Source organism: Mauremys mutica, chromosome 11, assembly GCF_020497125.1.
Source record: "Mauremys mutica isolate MM-2020 ecotype Southern chromosome 11, ASM2049712v1, whole genome shotgun sequence".
NCBI lineage: Eukaryota > Metazoa > Chordata > Testudines > Geoemydidae > Mauremys > Mauremys mutica.
This window is the reverse complement of record NC_059082.1, coordinates 51,067,899-51,082,692: the sequence shown is the minus strand read 5'-3', so window position 1 is coordinate 51,082,692 and position 14,794 is coordinate 51,067,899.

The following is a 14,794-nucleotide window of genomic DNA, read 5'->3' as shown; positions in this document are numbered from 1 at the left end:
GACAGCAAATGTGAAAAATCGGGATGAGGGTGGGGGGGGGGTAATAGGAGTTTATATAAGAAAAAGACCCAAACATCAGGATTGTCCCTATAAAATCGGGACATCTGGTCACCCTAGTTACCTCCATGTGAGGATCCCTGTGCCCACGTGATACCTTGTGCTGCCCACATACACCATCCCTATGTGACATCACCCGCATGTGCTGCGTCTGTCAGTATGGAGGGGTGGCGCTGGCTGGGCAGGGTAACCATGGGCACAGCACCTCCATGCTCTGGGCACCGAGCATGTCTCTGGCCAAGATCTTGCCTATAAAACCCCTGCCAGTGCAGCTGTCCCCTAGGGTCCCTGTCTCTGGACCAAGCTGTCACCCCCCATACCCTGGGTCCAGAGCAATCCAGGCCTGCTCATATGCTGGACACCTTCCAGCCACTCCAACAAGAAGCCAACCCCCTTTTGCCATGAAACACTCCCCAGACTCAGAGACTCCTTTGAGCAGCCCCCCCCCCCGCCCCTGCCTGGCTGCTGGGGAGGGAGGCTCTGTGGAGCAGGCAGAGTGCTTTGCCTGGGGGCTGCCTGCTGCACACTCGGCCCTGCGCACATGCAGCCGGGCTGGCTCGGTGGCTGCCTGCGCCAGGGCCTGGCTTCAACCTTGTCAATAATGCAGGCCGCTTGCGGCCGGGTTAATGGGCCTCCAGGCCGTATGCAGCTGCCAGTGCCTCCACTCCCCAGCAGGAAAGATTCCAGATTTTGCCTCGGCCTCCTCCTCTTCCCCCCAGGCCTGGGCCCAGCTCTCCTGAGCTGCTGGCCAAGACACCCCTGGCCCAGGTCTCCTCTGGGCCTGCAGTCCCTGTGCCGCTGGTGGTTCGTGCAGCTCCTTGCACACAACAGGGACAGCAGGATCATGGCCCAACTTGCACCCCACCTGAGTGGGTTCCAGGGCAGCCCCCCAAGCTGTCACGCCCAAGGGGTTGTCCCACCCTTGAAAGCCAGCACCTCCAGCAGCCCCAGCTTCTGCTGTGGGCACGGACAATGTAAATCCTCTCAGGAGAGCATGTCAACCCCCTCACCCCACCCACTTGAGGAGGCTTCGAGGTCTCTTCCTGGACCTGCCCAGCCCTCCCCTGGCTGGCCTCGGTGTCCAGGGCACAGCTCTCCTGTGGGGAAGGATGCAGAGGTGGTTATGAACCAGCAGGAAGGACTGACATCTCTGAAGGGGGGGGCCTGGGAAAGCTGCCCACAGGTGGCTGGGCTAAGGGATTTATTGATGGTTCTGCTGGCTCATGCATCACCTGCCTAGCATGTGGGGGCAGAATTGACCAGGCAGGTAATTACCCCTAGAGGGGGAAGGGGGCAGTGAGGTGACACAGTGGTACTATGCTATGTGAGGCACAGAAGTAGAATGCCATGCTAGTGGGACGGGGAGTGTCTGCTCAGGGGCAGCCCAGGGCTGAGCTAGCAGGGGCTGTGGGTTGGGATTGAGGGGCATTGGCAGAGCTATGTGTGTAGAGGGCCTGTTCCCCCAGCTCTGCTGACGCCCCTCAGTCCTGACCCACTCTAGTGCTGGGCTCCACCTCCTCCACACTCCATGTACCTCAGACCCCTGACCTGACCCTCTGCCCTCAGCTCTGCCAATGGACTCCAGTGTATAACCTGTATGCTCAAAAGGTCTGGTACACCTTCCCCCCCCTTGTCTCCTCTCCCTCCTTGAATACCTGTGACATGGCTTTCCCCCTCCCCCTCTCCCACCCTCCTGGAATGCTTGTGGGATGAATGGGCTGCTTGAGCAGCTGGAAGATCAGAAGAGCTCCCAGGTAGACAAGGTGTCTGGCACTCTGATTAGGCAGCGATCACACACCCAATGGACACTGCCTGAGGTGGAGTGTGACCAAGTCATCACTAGTTGCAGGCCAACGGGAGCAGGTCCTTAAAAAGGGAAGGGGCCATGTGCTCAGCAGTGCACTCACAAGATTGTACCTCCCATGAAGGCCCTTCACCCGGACTGCCTGGCCAGTGGTTCACCGTGTTGCATTCCATCGTGCCTCGGGAAGACTTACCTTCATCGCTGCGCTGTGGGACACTTACCTTGAAGGATTCTGACATCTCCAGTGCCATGCCTGTCCTGGGAGCGTGAGTATGTGAGTGTGTGTGTGAGACCCTCCTCTCCCTTCTTTAGAGCTTAGCTATCAGTATAATAAACATGCTGCTTTCTGCCAAACTCTAGTGAGTCATTAGTCCTCACTAAGCTTACTAGCTGGCCCAATTTGGGATAACACTGCTCAGAGAGCTGACCTGGGAACAGCTGCCATTGCCATTCAGCCACCCGAGCAAAGCCCCTCCTGGAGCGTTTGTGTGTGCGCGCATCATGCCCAGCCATACGCAGGACATGTGAAAGCCCTGCCATGAGGCCTGCCCTGCTTCACAGTGGGGGGTCCTCCGCATCGCCACCCACTGCTGCTGAGCCCCTTTGCTCCTCTAGCACCTGGCCACCAAGAATCTGACGCTCATTCTGCCATTAACGCTGTCTCCCACTGCCCCTGAGGAAGAGCCATTCTCTCCATTGTAAACTGAGGTGCAGGGTGGGTGGAGGTCTTAGCACCTGCAGGTTGTGGGGGTTACAGACAAATTAAACACACCTAAGATTGGCAGTTTGGATGGCCAGATAGAGGTGATGTGCCCAAGGCCACAGATTAGGTCAGGGGCAGCGTTAGGAAGGCGAACCCAGGAATCCTGCCCCTCAGGCCCTAGTTCCAACCACTTGACCCTAATCCTCTGAGCTGGGAACAGAACCCAACAGGCCTGAGTCTCAGACCACTAACCCCCACTCCTTCCAGGTGCTGTGACTAAAACCCAGTGTCCTGACTCTCAGTCCCCCATGCTCTACCCCACTCTCCAGAGCTGGGAACAGAATCCCTGCTGTAATTCACTAGACCACACTCCTGCCACGTAATGTGAACAGAACCGAGGAGTCCTGCCTCTCAGCCCCCAGTCTAACCGCTAGATCCCACTCCCCGACCTGGGAACAGAATCCAAGAGTCCTGATTCCCTTGCCCCGGCTCTGATGCACTAGCCCACACTCCTGCCAGTGGATGGGAATAGAATCCAGGAGTCCTGACTCCCAGCCACACCCCCAACCCCCTCCTGCCTTGATTGGGGTCAGTTATTGCGCAGATCTGTGGCTTCAGTGACAGAACTACTGCAAGTGTTTGCAGAAGGGCTCGTTACCTGCTGGGGTGGCTTGGGGAAGATGGGAATGTCAGAGCCATAAAGCTGTGGCTGCTCTGGTGCTCCTGTCTAGCAAGCAGGATGTCAATGCATCCAGCAGCATTTCCTCCCCCAGCCTGCCTGATGCCCAGGGAGTTTGGGTTTAAGCAGAAGGTCTGCCTGGCCCAAGAGCCTGATCCTCCTTGCCAGAGTCAGCCAGGGCTGCCATGGTACTGAAGAGGGCTGGCTCACTTGCATAGACATTGTACTGAGCTGTCACAGGGTAAGTCAGGTGGGTGAGATGTGAGGATCTGGCCGTACAATGTGTGAATGTTGTGTGAGCTTAGGAACCCTCTGCAAGGAACTTTACCAGACCACAACTCTGTTTTGAATGTGCAGCCCCCCCCCCCCTTTGCTTTCTCCATTGGCTGGTTGCCCCCACAACTGAAATGCCCAAGACTGGTGGCAAAGGGCCAGCAAAAGAGGGTTGTTGATGTTAAGTGCTCTCTAATTGCAATGGAATAGCTCTGAAGCCATCTATTGTTTAATCAGGAGAACTGGTTTAGCAGGGGAGAAGTTGTCTTGGCAACGAAGTCACCTGGCCGAGGTCTGTGATCACCTGAGAAGGACATCACCTGATCAGGGTGGGAGGGCAGGGATGAAAGTTATAAAAGGCCAGGAGCTGCTCAGGCTCCATTTTTAATTCAGCTCAGGAGGAGAGAGATGCAACCCAGCATGTAGGGACCTGAGGAGGCAGAGGCCCTGCCTACCTGAAAACAGGCTATCACCCAGGCTTCCCAAGGGGCGGGTGAGCTGATGGGGGGGGCATGGCAGGTTGTTGTGTTCTATGGGATCTGTCCTCTCCTGTGCTGTATCTGTTACGTAAATGAGTGTTGGCGTTAGCTCCTGAGCAGAATGACCCTCTGGGTTGTATGGTTACATTGACCACGGCCTCCCTGAGAGAGTTAAACTAACCCAGAAGGCTCATGTCTGCGGGAGGCTGTGTTTATGGGATGGGGGTGTCTGAGCCAAGGGGCCAGCTAGCCGGACAAGCAGGGTCCAGGTCTTGGGGGGGGGGGGTACGCAAGATACAGGGTCTGTGCCCTGAGTGTGAGCCTAGGGACCCCAAGACTGTGGGAAATTCCTGGGCTCTTTTCACGTTTAAAACACCTGGGGCCCAGCAGCTGGGTTCTCTCAAAGCATCTGGGGAGCGGTTGACAGGGGGCACTTGTTGGGGACCTGTGACTGAGGGGATGGCTGCTGAGCCCCTCTACGCTGTGCCCAAACTGTTACATACAGGGCTGTGCAGTGGGTGGGAGCCCTGGCTACAGTCCTGCAGTGATGGGCCCCGGGTGCAGTGCAAACAGGGCTGAGCCTTTTAAAAGCCTGTGATGCTACAGCCCCACTCTCCCAGGCTAAGGTGGGGACCTTTGTCTCCCTCCAGTGATTGGTAACAGTGAGTGGTGTACAGGGCCGCTGCTGCCAGAGCTGTACTGGGCTCCCCCTTTACTTCAGGTAGCAGAAGGTTGGGTGCCCGGTTCTATCCCCCGAGGGGCGCTGGACCACGCAGTGCAGCTCCGGCCTGGCTAGTGCATTAGTGGTGCTTGGGGAGAGGCGGCTGACAGTGAATGCTGTTCTATGGCAGGAATCACAGTGAAGAGGGGCCAACCCACGCAGCTTCAATCGGGTGCAGGCTTTTAATTGTGGAGCCCCTTGCCCAGTCAGCCCCGCTGTCCATGCCCAGGTGAGTGGGGAGGGGGAACTTGCCTGAGCCCTGAGGAGAGCAGGTGGGAGGGGTGCATGATGTCAGATGGCAATTGTCCCTTTCAACAAGAATGGCCCCTGTGTGTGCTGCCCCGCAGTCATGTGGCTGTTCAGTAATAATGTTACAGCTCCTTCCGGCTGAGAATCCCAGTGTGCCTCCCCAGCGTTGTCTCGCCCCAGGAGCCAGGCAGGGAAACCGAAGAGCAGAGAAGGGCAGTGACTTGCCCATGATCCCAGGCAGAGTTGAGGCATGACCCTGCTAGACTGTGCTCTCTGCCCTTCAGATTAAATATTCCCATTGGCTCTATCATCGCTCTGTCATCATCCTCGCCTGCTTGACATTCTTTGGGGTCTGATCCCCCCTGCAAATCCCCTCCCATCCCTCTGTGACATTCCTGTTATCGCTCATCTCAGGGCAAACATCACACCCCCTTGGTGAGAGCTAAAGCCCCATTCCCAGCCGTCAGATGGTTAACTGCGGGGGTTTACAGAGCATTAGCCTGCTTGGCTGGATGGAAGCTCAGGGCCCAGAAGCTGTGGCGAGGTTACAGCAGGGTTCTGGGAGCCTCTGACTCATGTCACCGTGGGCAAATCATGTCATTGCCCTGTGCCTCAGTTTTCCCCTCTGTAAAATGGGCTTGATGACCAGACACTGTAGCAGGGACATGAGGCTCAGCTGAGGTTTGTGCCATGCCATGGAAACCTCAGCTGGCAGGTGAGGGGCAGCAGGTTGCTACTGGTTGTGTTGTTACTGCCCAGTGGAGTTAATAGAGGAAGGTTGGGGGGTCCCCATGTCTCGGCGGCTTGGAGGTGCTGGGCCAGAGGGGCCGCCTGAAGCTGCTAGAGCATCAGGCTCAAAACGAAGAGGTTGCCAGTCTGCAAAGGGGCACAGGCGGCATCTTTCCTTCCTTTCGTTCTTTCCTTTCAAAAGCAGCCGGAAGACGGGTGAAAACCGGGCCCCATCCCTAGCAAAGCGGGGGCAGTTGGCTGTGCTGCAGCTGCTCCAGTTGCACAGCCCAGGCTGTCATGGGCTCACTAGCAAATCTGAAAGCAATTAAAGCCATCCTCAGTGCTAGCTCCAGGCTGGCTCCAGGCTGCAGGGAAGCTGCCACAACAGATCACGCAGCGTGTGCTGCTATCCCGAGGAGCCAGCCGCAGCCAGTGCGCTCCCTGCCTTCCACCTGCCTGGGGGTGGGGATGGCCAGAACCCCCCATGCTGGTGGATCAGCGCTTTTCAAAATTCTCTGTCACACCAATGTGGCTACCGCCGCAGGAGAGGGGGCTGGCCTGGCATGGAGCCTCAGGAGGTCAGCCCAGGGATCATGGGCCCGAGGAACCCACTAGAGCCCACGAGGAGCTACAACTTCCTCTCACAGACCAGATGAATTCTTGTTGTGCCACGGCCCCATGCCCTCCCCCATTCATTGCCCCGCCGTGCCCACTATGTGCACTCTGTGCTGTCACTGCCAATGTGAGCCCCTCAGGGCTGTGTCCCCATGTGTTTGGGCAGTGCTGGGAACAATGGGGTCTCGATCCTGGCTGGGCCTCTGGCTGCGCCCAGGGTATCAGTTGTTACTAGCCATGGATGGGCTGCCCGCTCCCAGCCACTTGCATGGGTTACTCAGATGGGCACCCACGCCAACCCCTGCCCAGGGTGCCAGCTCCTTCTGGGGCACAAGGGAGTCGGATCCTGGGGTTCACGGCAGGGATGGGAGCTGTGTGGTTCAGAACAAAGGCTCCCCCAGTCTCTGCCACCCCCCATGAAAGGAGAGCCCCTGAGAAGGGCCTGGGGTGGGGGGGAGAGGCCTGAGTTGTGAGCTCCTCCCTTCCTGAATGGCCATGCAGTCCCTCCTGCACTGCGGGGCCCTGCAGAGAATGACCTTCCCCTGCACCCCCCCTGAATTCGCCACCAGTGCGCCCCATGGAGACTCGTTGGGGCGAGGACCCAAGGACCCAACGAGCTGCACTGGTGCTGCTGAGGGCCTGGCAGGTTGCCCCCTGCCCCTAGTCAAACCCTGTATAACCCCCGCTCCCCAGAGAGGGGCAGGTACCCCTGTATACCACTGTCTCTGACACTCCTCAGAGACGGGCAGGTACCTCTGTATAGCCCCCCTCTCTGACCACCCCCCCAGAGAGGGGCAGGTTCCCCTGTACACCCCCCCGACAGCCCTCTCCAGAGAGGGGCAGGTACCCCTGTACACCCCCCTGACAGCCCTCTCCAGAAAGGGGCAGGTACCCCTGTAAACCCCCCTCGCCAACACCCTGCAGAGAGGGGCAGATACCCCAGGAAAGGGCCGGTAGCCCTATCACCCCTCTTCAGTACCTTGTGCCCTGAGCTGGGCAGGTACTGCCCTTCGACCAATGGGTCGCCATTTCCCAGCGCATGACACTACCAAAGATGATGATAGTATTTAAATGAACAGTGTGCTGCCCTCTGCTGGATGGCATTGGAATGGCTCCAGTGCGTGTCAGAGGCCTGGCCCTGCTAACAGTGCCTGGAGAGCCTCCTTTCACTCCAGAGACCTGTGCTTTTGGAGCAGGAGGTCTTGTGTTGGGTCCTACCCCCCAGTAATTCCCGGAGAAGAGCTTTTAGAAACACTCCCAATATCTCACCTGCCCTATTGTACTAATGTCCAGCTGCTACCATCACACTATGGCCCCACCCTGCCCGCTTGCGCTATGTGTTTTCAAAAAGACCCGCTCCGCCAAAAGTGGCCAAGCCGAGCAGGGATGCTGCGATGGCTTGCGTCACTTTGATCGCTGTGTTTCCTTTGTCAGGTGCGTTTAGCTCTGCTGCCTTCCGAGGGACCAGCAGCGACAGAGCCTCAAGGGCCCTTGGGAGCCTGAGCCTCTGAAGTGCGCTGCTGCCACAGCTGGAAAAGATTCATCCTTCCAACATCCTCTCTGCATTCACACGTCCCGTGTGAGCTCCCCAAAGGCAGCCGCAGCTCTGAGGCGGCGCCGCTCTGAGGCGAGTGTGGGGTTGGCTGCACCATTGTCCTTGCGCACAGAAGCCGCCTAACAAGAAAGGAACATCAAGGCTCCCTAGAGTCCTGTCTCTCTCTGTCTGCCCCAGCAGCATCTGAACCAAACGCAAAATGGCATCGGGCTAGGAATAGAAAGGTGAGTTGCTCAGAAGACAAAAGCTGAACAGTGAGATCACTAAATACACTACAATAACATCGGGATACATGCTAATGACTGCAGAGCACGGGCAGTGTTGTCTTGTTGATAGAGCACAGGTCTGGGAGCCAGGAGACCTAGATTCTGTTCATGGCTCAGCCAAGTAACCTTGGGCAAGTCACGTCACCACCACCTCAGTTTCCCCATGTGTACAATAGGCATCATGATACTGGCGTCCTTTGTAAAGGGCTTGGAGGTTTAGGACTGAATGGTGCCATATGAGCTCTAGGTGTTAATGCTGACGGTATGTCAAGTCAGCCTGTTGTAGTTTTGACCAATCACAACCTCCAAAGAGAGGCCTTGTGGGAGGGATGGAGGGTGCATCAGTAACACTCTGATTGGCTGGAGGCATGTTAAGTATCCAGGGCTTTAACTGGTCAATTACTGCAGGTGTGGAAAGAATCAGTGGGCAGATACAGAGAGGTTGGGGGTGTGGAGGGCAGGGAGACAGCCCCCAACCCAGGTCCTGTTTCGACAGGCTTACTGCACAGTGAGGACAGACCAAGCCCTGGAGCTGGCTCCTGCTCCCTTTTGAATGGCTTAAGGTAGGAGGGGACCCCCTGAACTCGCCCCCCTGCTGCTTGCAAATCTATTGCTGCATCCCAGACCCCAAACAGGCAGCTCCTGACAGGGTCAGGGAGAGGGTCCCATAGATCTCAGCCCACCTATTTGCTGCTGCCCAAGTCACCTGCCCCACAGAAGATTCAGCGCCAAGGGGGAGGCGAAACACATGATACCAGCACTCAGAACGTTAGCCTCACTGTCTCTACTAAGGGCTTGATTCTGCAAAGTGCTGAGCATGTGGGCCATGGTCCCGCATGGGGTTAACTGTATCATAGTAATCCTTAGCTCTTCTACAGCACTGCTTAGCCGTGGATCTCCGAGCGCTCCCCAGAGGGGCCAGCATCTTTATTCCTACTTCACAAATGGGGAAACTGAGGTACAGGGCTGTGAAGTGAGGTGCTCAAGGTCACCCTGCAAGCCGATGGTAGGAATAGAACCCGGGTCCCAGTCTAGCGCTCTTAGCAGGCCCGTTGGAGTCAACCTGGCTGTGTTTTGTGTGGAAAAGGGCACTGCCCCATGTGGTGCTAAGGAGGCATTCACTGTTTTTGTGATCCCTCAGAGCAGGCGTGTGAGCAGTGCTGTCACAGCGGCAGTCCAGGCCTGACTGAGAGCATCTGTGGATGATGGCTTCTCTCCCTTCCCCTGTTGGTCTCTGGTTGCAGTCACTAAGCACTCTGAATTGAACTAGGTGCTAGTAGCTTGGCTGACTGACAGGTGAGCCAATCACTAATTCAGCAGTGCACTGTGTGGGAAGGGAGGCTGCCATGCTGGGTATTCGGCTGAATGTGAGTGGTTTGGAGGATGTTGCTGTGATCCCCTGGGCCATCTGTGGTGTGTTCAGCTGCATCTCTCTCATGTCTTACCCTCAGTGGGCTGAGGGTAAGTGCAAGTGTGGAGCCATTAACAGATGCACCGGTGGCGGAGCCAGTGGATTGTTCTCTGTTCTAGCTGATCGTCTGGCTTAGGTTTTTCTCGGATGCTGATTGCCGTGGTTCTGATGACCAGATTTTCAAACACCAGCTTGGTCACCTGCGCTGTATCATTGGACACATTCCAAAGTATGTCCTGCATGGAGAACTAGCGGCTGCTCCAAGGACACTGGGCCGACCTTGGCTCAGGTTTGAGGATGTTTGCAAGAGGGACTTGAAAACACAGAATATCGCCACTGCAAGCTGGAAAGATGCACCTAGCAAGAGGCCCCCTTGGTTCACAGTGCTGTGCCAGGGAGGCAAAGAGGCTGAAGAGAGGTGCTTGAGAGAGAGGAAAGGGAAGAGAGTGAAAAGTGCAGCCAGCCTCACACTCTAGTAGTGCGCCAGTTTCATCCTCTGGCCCTGTGCCTTACACCTGCATTATCGGTGGCAAGGACGGTTGCTCGAGAATTGGACTTGTCCACCCGCCCATGATGCTGCAGCATGACCTGCAGGAACTGGCCTGCTCTGGTGCTTACACTACGAGACAGAGGTGCCTTTCCATTCCATTCCTTCAGCACCCAACACAGGGAGTCTCCCTTGGTCTCCAGGCCTGCTACTAAATGCCGAACGCTTCTGAACAGCTGGCCACTGCATTGACATGGCCAGATGTTCAGAACTCATTTGAAAACCTGGCCTCTGCATGGCTGATTCATGGCAGGGCTGGCATCACTGTAGGACAAGATCTTTATTATTCATATGAATGGCTAAGCCTTTTTTTACAAATCCTGCTAATCTCTCTGCCTTGATACCTTGTGGCAGTGAGTTCCACAGGTAAATTATCTCATATCAAACAGGACTTCTTTGGATGGGCTTTAATTTTTTTTGTCAGTTAATTTCAGTGGCTTCCCCTTGTTTTTTTATTCAGAGTGGGTACGCAGGCGCACCTGACTGACCTGCCCTACACTTTCCATTACGTTATGCATCTCTGTCTCATCTCCTCTTATTTAGTTTCCCTTTAGACTAGATTGTTCTTATCTTTTTCATTTCCTCCCTGTGGAGGCTGCCACAGTTATGGGTCTAGCTACATGCTGTCCCCTTGCTGGGCTCCCTGAGTTCACCCTCTCTGGCCTTTCCCTATTCTGGAATTTTACATCCGTCCCCCTCTTAGATGGAGCCCAGGGCTACAACTGTGCTTACCCAGCAGGTCTGACTGGGTTCAGACACCGACTGTTCCACCTTTGGGAAGCTGGGACCAGCGGTGCCCAGGGATCTGCCAGACTCCTTAACCCCCAGGATTGTTCATTTTATCAGCAGGGACGCAGCATTTAGAGAAAAAGGGATTTGAAAACAGTCTGCACAGCTCTCTGTCTGACCTGAGGCCTTCCCATCCCCCGATGGCAGGCCTGACTTCTCCAGAGTCCCTGCTGGGTACCCCTGAATGACACCCCCATCTCAAGTGCTCCTTTCTAAATCAGCCCCAATCCTTCAGATCTCTGGAGTGTGTGAGCCATCCCCTGCCTCTTAACAACCCCCAAGAGACTTCTCTTGATCCATTCTTTCTGCATCCAGCTCATTTTTCCTTTTTGCCCTTCACTGCATGGACCCCAGTATATTTAGACAGCAAACCACCCAATAGCCAGGCAGGGCCGCCCAGAGGGGGGGGCAAGTGGGGCAATTTGCCCCAGGCTCTGCAGGGGCCCCCATGAGAATGACTGAGGCTCTCTCCCTGGCCCTGGTCCGACCTCGCCTCCACCCCTCTCCCGGAGCCTCAGCGCATCCAGGAGCGTCCCTGGATAGCGCTGCAGCATGGCTCCGGCAGGGCCTGAGCTCCTCCCTGCTCTGAGCCGCGTGGTAAGGGGGCAGGGCTGCGAGCTCCAGGCCGAGTGGAGGGAGCTCAGGCCTCGCTGGAGCTCGCAGCCCCTCCCCCTTACCATGCAGCTCAGAGCGGGGAGGAGCTCAGGCCCCGCCGGAGCCCCGCTGCACCGCTGTTCAGGGACGCTCCTGGATACGACGCACTGAGGCTCCAGGTGAGCGGGGAGCCGGGGGTAAGGGGCCAGGGCTGGGGGGGTTGGATAAGGGACAGGGAGTCCCGGGAACGGTCAGGAGACGGAGGGGGCAGAGGTTGGGGGGGCGGTCAGGGGACAGGGAACGGGGGGGTTGGATTGTGGGCGTTCCAGGGGTCTGTCAGGACTCAGCAGGGGGGTGGATAGGGGTCGGGGCAGTCAGGGGACAGGGAGCAGGGTGGGGTCCTGGGGTGGTGGTTGGGGGGGTGTAGCAGGGTGGATCCCCTGCTCCTGCTCTGAGGGGTTTAAAAGCAGCCTGGTAGGTCTTGAGAGCTGCTGCTCTAGGCTGGGCTGATTAAGGAAGTGACTGCAGGTGAGGCCACGCCCCAAACTGAGCGACAGCTGGCCCCTATAAAAGGCCAGGGAAGCCAGAAGCTCAGACAGTCTTCTTCTGCCTGAAGAGGAAGAAGGGCCTGGCTGCAGGGGCTATAGGCAAGGTACCTAGGGTGAAGCAGGGCTGGGGAAAGGCTGGGGAGCTCCAGCCTAGAAAGCCCCAGGCTGCGGCCTAGCATTGCAACCCCCAGTACCTGTTAGCCCAGAGGTAGGCCAAAGCAGCAGGTCCAAACCCTCCTTGCCAGTGATGAGTTGGCTGATACTGCAGTCTGCCCCAGAGTGTGGGGCTAGACAATGACTGGCAGTAGCCTTATACTGAGGCAAGGTAGGGATAGAGGGTGGGGATTACCTTAGAGGGGAGACCCAGAGAGAAAGGGGTTATTGCTAGGGGGCAGCACCCCATGTGAAAGGGCACCGGGTCCAGGGAGGGACACGGGGGGCCTGAAGACAGGCGGATCACCGGTCTGCAGAGGACGCTCCAGCGCTGGACAGAGCTAATTCCCGGAGTCACCAGCAGGAGGTGCCGCAGGGGTGAGTCTGGCCCGTCTACATGTGGTGGAGAATGCGGGCATAGCGGTCCGCCCCTGATACAAGGGGCCAGGGCAAGGACGGTGGACTATTGCCTGAAACAGAGACTTGAGAGACTGAAGAAGATGAGAGACTATTATTGGAGAGCCTGTGTGGCCCGGCTCGCCGAGCAGCAAGCAAGTCTGCTTCAGCTGCTGCAGGGGCGGGCATATGGACCTCAACAGGGGCCAGGCACCTTGGGCTGGAGGCCAGTGCCAGGGCCTAAAGAATGTTTTGCCTGCAGGCGACGGGGACACTTCAGAAGGGAGTGTCCCTACCAGACTCGAGTGCCCCCTGTGAAGTTAACAGGGGGGGCTCCAAACTTGTTGGGCTTGTGGGGAGCGGGGACACCTAAAGAGGGAGTGCCCTCATGGAGCTCCCAAGGCCCGGGCCAGCGCAGAAGAAAGGGCTAGGGCCCATACAACCAAGACTAGGGCCGTGGCAGGGGGAAGGCGCCAAGGGTGCTTCCACTGCCACACCACGGGCCACATCAAGAGGCATTGCCCCCTGAGGCAGAAAGGGGAAGTGCCTGAAATTAAGGCTCGGTCTGGGACTAGCCGCCAAGAAGGGGTAGTCCAGACTGAGGCCCCTAGAGAGAAAGGGGCTGGGGCAGAGAGGCCCCACCTTAATCAGGGAACCCACACAAGGGCCAGGAGGGCCGATGTGGGAACCCAAACAGAAGTGGGGATCCACGTAGGACTAGGGAGGCCTACGGTGGGAACCCAGACAATGGAGGAAACAAGCAGGCTGCTCCAAGTGCTGGAGAGCCTGTGAGCATAAAGAGATTCTCTGCGGGCCCAGCTGAGGAGAAAGCTGGGCCGGTAGAGCACCCCACCTGCCCCCGGTGGAGGGGTTCTTGAGGTGGGGGGTGTGTAGCAGGGTGGATCCCCTGCTCCTGCCCTGAGGGGTTTAAAAGCAGCCTGGTAGGGATTGAGAGCTGCTGCTCTAGGCTGGGCTGATTAAGGAAGTGACTGCAGGTGAGGCCACGCCCCAAACTGAGCGACAGTTGGCCCCTATAAAAGGCCAGGGAAGCCAGAAGCTCAGACAGTCTTCCTCTGCCTGAAGAGGAAGAAGGGCCTGGCTGCAGGGGCTATAGGCAAGGTACCTAGGGTGAAGCAGGGCTGGGGAAAGGCTGAGGAGCTGGGGAGCTCCAGCCTAGAAAGCCCCAGGCTGCGGCCTAGCGAAGGGCCAACAGGTACTGGGGGTTGCAGAGGGCAGCCCAGGGGTAGGCCAAAGCAGCAGGTCCAAACCCTCCTTGCCAGTGATGAGTTGGCTGATACTGCAGTCTGCCCCAGGGTGTGGGGCTAGACAATGACTGGCAGTAGCCTTATATTGAGGCAAGGTGGGGATAGAGGGTGGGGATTCCCTTAGAGGGGAGACCCAGAGAGAAAGGGGTTACTGCTAGGGGGCAGCACCCCATGTGAAAGGGCACTGGGTCCAGGGAGGGACACGGGGGGCCTGAAGACAGGCGGATCACCGGCCTGCAGAGGACGCTCCAGCGCTGGACAGAGCTAATTCCCAGAGTCACCAGCAGGAGGCGCCGCAGGGGTGAGTCCGGCCCGTCTACAGGGGGTCTCTGGGGGATGGTGAGGGGACATGGAGCAGGATGGGTCGGGGATTCTGAGGGGGGCAGGCAGTTGGGGGGCAGGAAGTGGGTGGGGGTCAGATAGGGGGCAGGGCCAGGCTGTTTGGGAGGCACAGCCTTCCCTACCCTAAAGCTCATTCAGCAGTTTGAGGCTTGCAGAAGAGCCAAGCTGTTAGCTTTTCCATTAGGGCTACCATCCCTTTCACTTCTCAAATGCCAAATTATAGTCTATATTTAATTTCAGTGCCATAGGGCGATTCATGTCAGGGGAGGGTAGCTTCATTAAAATTAGCCACTGGGGGAGGGATCACATGAGAAGAGCAATATCCTACACCACCTACCTCCTTCCCAACCCTACCAAGGGAGACCCCCCCCCCTCCCCTGCATTCCCTGAGGCTTCAGAGGGGTTAATTCAGTGGTTCTCAAACTTTTGTACTGGTGACCCTTTTCACATAGCAAACCTCTGAGTGCAAAACCCGCCCCTATAACTTAAAAACACTTTTTTATATATTTAACACTATTATAAATGCTGGAGGCAAAGCGGGGTTTGAGGTGGAGGCTGACAGCTCGCGACCCCCAGTAATAACCTCGTGATCCCCTGAGGAGTCCCGACCCCCAGTTTG